This window comes from Octopus bimaculoides, chromosome 25, assembly GCF_001194135.2.
Source record: "Octopus bimaculoides isolate UCB-OBI-ISO-001 chromosome 25, ASM119413v2, whole genome shotgun sequence".
NCBI classification, from domain to species: Eukaryota; Metazoa; Mollusca; class Cephalopoda; order Octopoda; family Octopodidae; genus Octopus; species Octopus bimaculoides.
In genome coordinates this window covers 33,421,922-33,429,528 of record NC_069005.1, presented here as the reverse complement: position 1 = coordinate 33,429,528, position 7,607 = coordinate 33,421,922, and positions in this window count along the sequence as shown.

Sequence of the window (7,607 nt, the reverse complement as noted above, 5' to 3'; positions counted from 1 at the left end):
TATATATATATATATATATATGCATATATAGACACACATATGTACATACATACGTATATATCTACATAGCTATGCATATATCGGTACAGGACGTCACAAAAACGTGAATAAACATGAAATACAAAAATAACGTTGGGTACGCAAAAAAAAACGAGAGAAACAAATGGAAAACAAAATAAGTAACATAAAAAAAACGACCCTTCATCAGTTGTTGGCAGTCTTTCTATTCCTTATTTCGAGCATTCAAACAACAAGATAAGACTTTGAAAGCAGCTTCCATTAACCATCAGCCTTCTGTTTGGCCGAAAGGCTTTATTTATTGTCTTCGTCTATCGTTTCAAATTACACTTGTTTACTTTCGTATGTCCACCCTGTATTGTCTTGTTTGCTCCGACCCCAATTCTACACAAATCTTGCGGGTGCCGCCGATATGAGAAGTTCCCAGTCTTATCGTTAAAGGCCCGAAACTGAGTATTAGTATTTTTGTTCGATAACTGGGGAAAGATTAGGGTCCTTCTGTATCTGTGCTAAGTGTACGTTTTATAGTATTTAATGCATTTTTCATCTATGGAATAACTGAACGCTACGTATCCCAACTTTTGTTAACAGTAAGTTATGTATGTATGTATGTATGTATGTATGTATGTATGTATGTATATACGTATGTATGCATACATATATACGTATATACATACGCGCATACATCGAAGGGTGTTGCAAATTGGAGAAGCATTGAGAAGTTTATTGAGAGAGCCATTTCCCGAAGATGAGATCAATAGAGATAGAACATTAAATGTAATATATATCAATAACATATATCTAATGTATATCAAATATATATCAATTATATATGAAATCTAATACAGATCAATAACAATAAAGATATTGAAGATAAGCATTTTTAAAGTATCATTTCAATAGTTTTGTCATCGTTAGCTTTGGCGTAATTAATGTTCTATCTGTGTTGATATCACCCCCAATAACACACTGATCTACGTGTATGTGTGTGTGCGTGTGTGTGTGTGTGTGTACACACACCGACAAGCACGCATATATACACGCGCGCACGCACACATATACTTATAGAAACATACATGGACACCGATGTGGTCAGCGAAATATCTGAGAAAGAGGCCATCTATGGCCCTTTGATAAGGAGTTTGCAAATCCAGGCCCCAAGATACACTTTCTGCTTGATATCTATTATCATTGGAGCAACGGGGTCCATACATGCCGACCAGTCTGGAGCAAAGCATGGTTGAACTTGAGGATCTTGGGGAGAGAACGCAAATCCTTAATTCATACTCTACAAATGACCATGATGTCTGGGGAATATAAAAGATCTCCAAGACCTTCTTAGGATTAAGAGGGGGGTGAGTGAAACAAGATGCTTTCCTTCACAACTTTGCTACCAAGGAGGAGGAGGAGATGGCCAGTCAAGGTTTATTCCAAATTAAAAAGAACATGCATACATACATGTACACAAACACACACACACACATGTATGTATATACATACATACATACATACATCAATACTCGGCTTTTTACGTTGTGTTCAAATTTTTCCGAGGTCGACTTTGCCTGTCATGCTTTCGGAGTCGATAAAATAAAGTACCAGTCGAACACTGGGGTCGATATAATCGACTTACCCACCTCCCCTCAAAAATTGCTGGCCTTGTAAAAAAAATTCGAAATTATTATTTTTAGTAGTAGTAGTAGTTCTTGTGTTGTTATTGTAGAATATTGCGCTTCTACAGAGCCGAGTTTTGTGATGTGGCATTATTCTAGTTTCAAAGAACTCTAAAATGTGTGTGTGTGTGTGTGTGTGTGTGTGTGTGTGTGTGTGTGTGTGTGTGTGTGTGTGTGTGTGTGTGTGTGTGTGTGTGTGTACATAAAAAGATACATACATACAAAAATACGCTGTTGTTGATGTTGAAATTCCGATGAACGAACCTTGGATCTTGGTTAGAAACCGACTTTTTCTCTATTGGCAAGAAATCTTGAAATAAACTTACTAATGACATACATACATACATACACACACACACACACACACACACACACACACACATACAGAGACCGTTTATAAATATACTTTCATTAACTTTTATGAATAAGAAGGAAATTTAATTTTTTTTTTTTTCTCAGATTATTCTATATAACAAATGAAAAACAGAGAAATACAAATAAATAACAACAACATTATTTGCGTATATAATATACAATCGCTCGTCTGAAGAATCAACGTATATTTTTATACCGATTCCGTCAGACGGACGTTTCCGTTTCATCATAAATGATTCATCAGTGCACCTCTCACAGTTACAGAGCAATTACGTTTTAGGGATGTGGTTTAGAAAGAGAGGATGAATTGGGTTCTAATTTAGGAACCAAGTCCTGAAATGCTTTTGTGGGAGAGCGGGTTAATCGATACCATTGATCTCAGTACGTGGGTCTTGACGGTTACTTTATTTTATCGACCTCGAAAGGTTGAATGACAAAGTCGATTGAGGTGTGATTTGAACTGAAAACGTAAAGATTTGGAAGAAACACCGCAAGTCGTTTTCTTTTCTATCCGACGCTCAAACGATTCAGCCGTCTTTGGATCCTCACTGTCTGTTTTTTTTTTTCTTCTATCTTATGTATTTTTAGAGTATATATGCGTGTGCGATTGTATGTGTATATATGTACACACACACACACACACTTATGATGTCCCTAGAGTAGAACATTATTGTGACAAATCAAAGCACCCAACAAATACTGAATTACCCTTGTGGTCCTCGGTTAGGGATCTCAAAGATGGGGTACACAGCTGGGTATTTTAAGGAGGAGTTTATATCAACCCGTTTTGCGACGCTCTAACACTCCACCCTAAATGAAATAAATCAAAATGAAATTGTTCAAAAGCTGGTGAGTGTTATGTACGGTTTAAAATGGCGTCTGGTTATGAATGATGCTACAGAAGATCGGTGGAGGCTGTTTATCAGATGTTTCAATACCGACTTAGATTCTTTACGGTTTGTTTGGCAGTTAGAAACCGCCATTTTTACGTTCGCGAGTTCGATGCAAATGTCTATTTGCAGAGAGGAACGTGGTTTCGTCACGTGGTTTTGTCACGTGGTTTCTGACCATCGTCTAAAAATGAGAACGCCATGCCGCCGGAAGAGAATTGGAAGAACATTAATTCATTTATTTTTTTTTTTTTTTAATTAATTTAATTTACTTCTTTATTTTTCAAATTACTCAATTTTGAGAAATGACAGTAACTTAATGCTTTTTGTTTAAAAGTTTCTTCACCAAAATCATCATCATCATCGCCACCATCATCATCGTCCTCATCACCACCACCACCACCACCACCATCATCATCACCATCACCACCATCGCCATCCCTATTATCAGTAGAAGTCGATTTCCGATATGAAATGTTATGTCTCCCGGCAGCCATCTTGCTGTCAGCTTATCTCTGCCAGAACTTGTTTACGGCAATACCGAGATAACGGACTTGTCTGCTGATCACCTCACTTGGCGTCTCGCATAATAACGCCTTCCACCACGACCAACAACAACAACAACAACAACAACAGACGAAATTTCTACGTGGCCACTGGACGAGCGAAAAATAGCAGCCAAATTTTCCTCAAGTCACACCCAACAATTATCTGTTTCATTGGTTAAATGCAGTCACAGATATAAAGTATCTTTGAATGTTTGCCTGCTTGATCAGGCAGAACTGACCTAGGGTTAAACACCAACGACGACGACGTCGACAATTCCACAAGTAAGGGAACCTCAAAGTGGTCGCTCACTCTGCTAGATATAGCAGCCAAGAACCCTTTAGTTTGAGTCCACTGCGTTTGAATATGACTGGATGGTCAGATTTGAGCCCCTTTGATCCCAGGTCTGCTCGATTAGGAATGACCTAGGGCTAAACAACAGAGGCAACGACTACCACAAACAACAACAGGAACACCAACACCATCACCAGTGCAAATAGCCGCAACCATTTTAAGAACCCTAGCGCCACCACCACCATCAACACCACCCCCAATAATGACACTGCAACCACCACCACCGTCAACACCACCACCAACACAAATACCCACCACCATCACCCCCAACAACAACACTGTGAATATCACCCCCAACAACAACAACAACAAAACTCTCCGCCGACACAAATATCTTTCAAATTTTGGCACAAAGCCAACAATTTTGAGGGGAGGGGCTGGGGCAGTCAAGTACATCGACCCCAGTTGGTACTTATTCTATCGACTCTGAAAGAATCAAAGGCAAAGTTGAACTCGGCGGAATTTGATCTCAGAACGTATAGAACCGGAAGGAATGTCCACAATGCATTTAGTCCGGCGCGATAACGATTCTGCCGCCTCGCCGCCTGACGCCCAAGAGAATAATAAACCATTCTGCTATAGACACAAGGCCTGAAGTGTTGTTGAGAAGTTAGTCGTTAACTGGACCCCAGTACTCAACTGGTACTTATTTTATCAACTGTGTTTTCTCTTGGCGGGGAAGGGTGGGATACTTTGGCTGTTATTTCTAGCTGATCGACCGACGTGCTCTTCAGAAACGCGCTTTTTCGATTGTTGTTGGTTCTTTTTCTTATCATTTCTCGTCTTGTTTTTTTCTTTTCTTGCCGTGATTGCTCTCGAAGTAGTTGTGGCGTTCCTTTTCCTTACGTCTATTGCTGTTGTTGTTGTTGTTACTGTTGTTGTTGTTGTTGTTAGTGTTGTTTCTTTTTTAAATAATGTTGTTTTTGCTCTTGTTCCTGGGGTTTCTTTTTTTCTTTCCCCGCCATAATCATTGCTAATGACGTTGTTCTTGCTGTTTCTGTTGTTGTTGTGGTTGTTGTTGTTGCTGTTGTTTACCTCGACCTATATTCATGTCAGTAGGTCGCCCTCTCTCCCTCCTCACCCCACCCTACCCCCCACCACCAACCACTGCAGTTACTAGTTCTATGATCAAAAGAGTAACACAACACACCGCAAGACAATAAACACAACAACAACAACCATTATCTAGCAAAAGGTATTTTAATCGAAGTTGCACGCCATTTTAGTGCAGCTTGCACTCTAGTTGCACACTTTCACAGGAGGTCACGGAAGGAGCGCGAGATTACGGTAAAGTGGGAGAGGAACGTGGGAGTGAGAAGACGCTGGGGAGGGGGGATGCTGAGGTGAAGTGGGAGCATTAGGGATAGGAGGCAAGTGTGGGAGTTGGGGGGGTGTATCGGGGAATAGTGTGTGTGTGTGTGTGTGTGTGTGTGTGTGTGTGTGTGTGTGTGTGTACATGTCAATGGAAAAGTACGAGTATATAAGTACTGATAGATGGATATCAATGCGCGCATATGTGTATGTGCGTATAAGCATATATACATATATATCTATGAGTATATATGTATATGTATGTATATATGTGTGTGTACGAATGTTTACGCATGTATATATATGCATATATATCTATATATTACTATATATATATATATGGGAGAATATACAAAAAATAACAACAGACGAGGACAGGTGGTGTAAATAACAAAAGTATATATTAGTATGACGCTCGGGAATACGGAAAGTCTTTGACGTTTCGAGCTACGCTCTTCAACAGAAAGAATACGGAGACAAGGAGAAAAACACGGAGAAAAAAAATTGAATAGTGTTCAGTCAACGGTCAATCATAATAATGGCCGATCATATATATATATATGTGCATGTATTTATATACATATACAAATATATATGTGCACACACACACACAGATATATATATGTATGTGTGTGTATGTATATACATATATGTGTGTGTGTGTGTGTCAATATATGGTAATGTGCATGTATCCAAATGTCTCTGTATGTATCCATGCATATATATATATGTGTATATATATATATATATATATATATATACATACATACATACATACATATATGTGTGTGTGTGTATATATATATATATATATATATATATATATATATATATATTCAACACACGCACGTATTTGTGTATGTATACGTATTGTTGTGCAGGTGCGTGCATGTAAAAGTGCATGTTTGTGCAGACTGTGTGTAGGGGTATGTGTATACAAGTGAATGATTAACGCTGAAGGCTGTAGGCATGTGTGTATGTCTGGATGAGGGTATGTTCGTAGAGGTAACGTCTGTGCGTCGGTGCACGGGTGTGTGTTTGTGTACATCTGTATTTTAAGTATTGGGCTTTGTATGTGTGTAATGAGACGAAAAGTGTACGAGTGTATGTCTTGCGCATGCGTTTCTGTGCGTGTAAAGAGAGCGATTGATAACGGTAACATTGTGTGTGTGTGTGTGTGTGTGTGTGTGTGCGTGCTTTCGTAATGATATACGTTGAGCTATGGTGGTGTGTGTGTGCGTGTGTGTGTATGTGTGTGCGTGTGTGTGAGTGTGAGTATGTATATGTGTGTACGTGTGTGCCTCTGTGTGTGCCTATGTGTGCTTGTGTTGAGTTGTTTGTGTGTGTGTCGGGGGTGTGGCTGGTTGGTGGACTCATTACTATTTCTAAAAAAAATATGACTTGTCTTCGCTAACATTCTTCTGGCCGATAAACAAATCTATTATTTTTATTATTGTTGTTATTATTATTATTATTATTAAGGCGGCGAGGTGGCAGAATCGTTAGCACTCTGGACGAAATGCTTAGCGGTATTTCTCCCGTCGCTAAGTCCTGAGTTCAAATTCCGCCGAGGTCGACTTTGCCTTTCATCCTCTGAGGGTCGATAAATTAAGTACCAATGACACACTGGTTTGGGGGGGCGATGTAATCGACTATCCCCCTTCCCTCTAGCAGAAAGGATTATAATTAAGACAAGGTAGCAACGCCGTTAGCATATCGGACAAAATGCTTAGTGACGTTTATTCTGACGTTCTGAGTTCGAATCCCGCTAAAGTCGTCTTTGCCTCTCACTCTTTCAGGGTTGATGAGATAAGTACCAGTTATGTACTGGAGTCGACATAATAAACTATCCTGCCACCCCACAAAAGAATTTCTCATCAGGAGTATATTCCTATAGACAGAAATCAAAACAAGACCTTACCTTGGGGCTTACATGTATCTCGACCGGCAAGAATAATGTGTCAACCTCTATCTACAGGTTCAGGTTTCGAATTCAAATGTTATGCACAGCGTTTATGAGAAAAGACAGGTAAAATTCGAACCACTGGACCTGTAGTCTTTGATTTAGCTTTCTCCTTTCTGGTTTTGAGAAGCCAAATTTCTCAAGATTGGTATTTAGGCAATGTTACATATCCCAGGGTCCCTATGTATGTATGTATGTATGTATGTATGTATGTGTGTGTGTGTTTGACTTTATATGTGTTTGACAACCGGCATTGGTTTGTTTACGCCCCTGTAACTTAGCGGTTCGACACATGACGCCGATGGAATAAGTACCACGCCTTAACAAAAAAAATGTAAGATAGGTGTGTTAGACTAAACCCTTCAAGGCGGTGCCCCAGCATGGCCGCAGTCAAGTGACTGAAACAAGTAAAATAAAGCAAAAATTAAATCTGAGAAAGTTACGATGAGGCTCTTCCTCCATCAACAACCCCCCCCC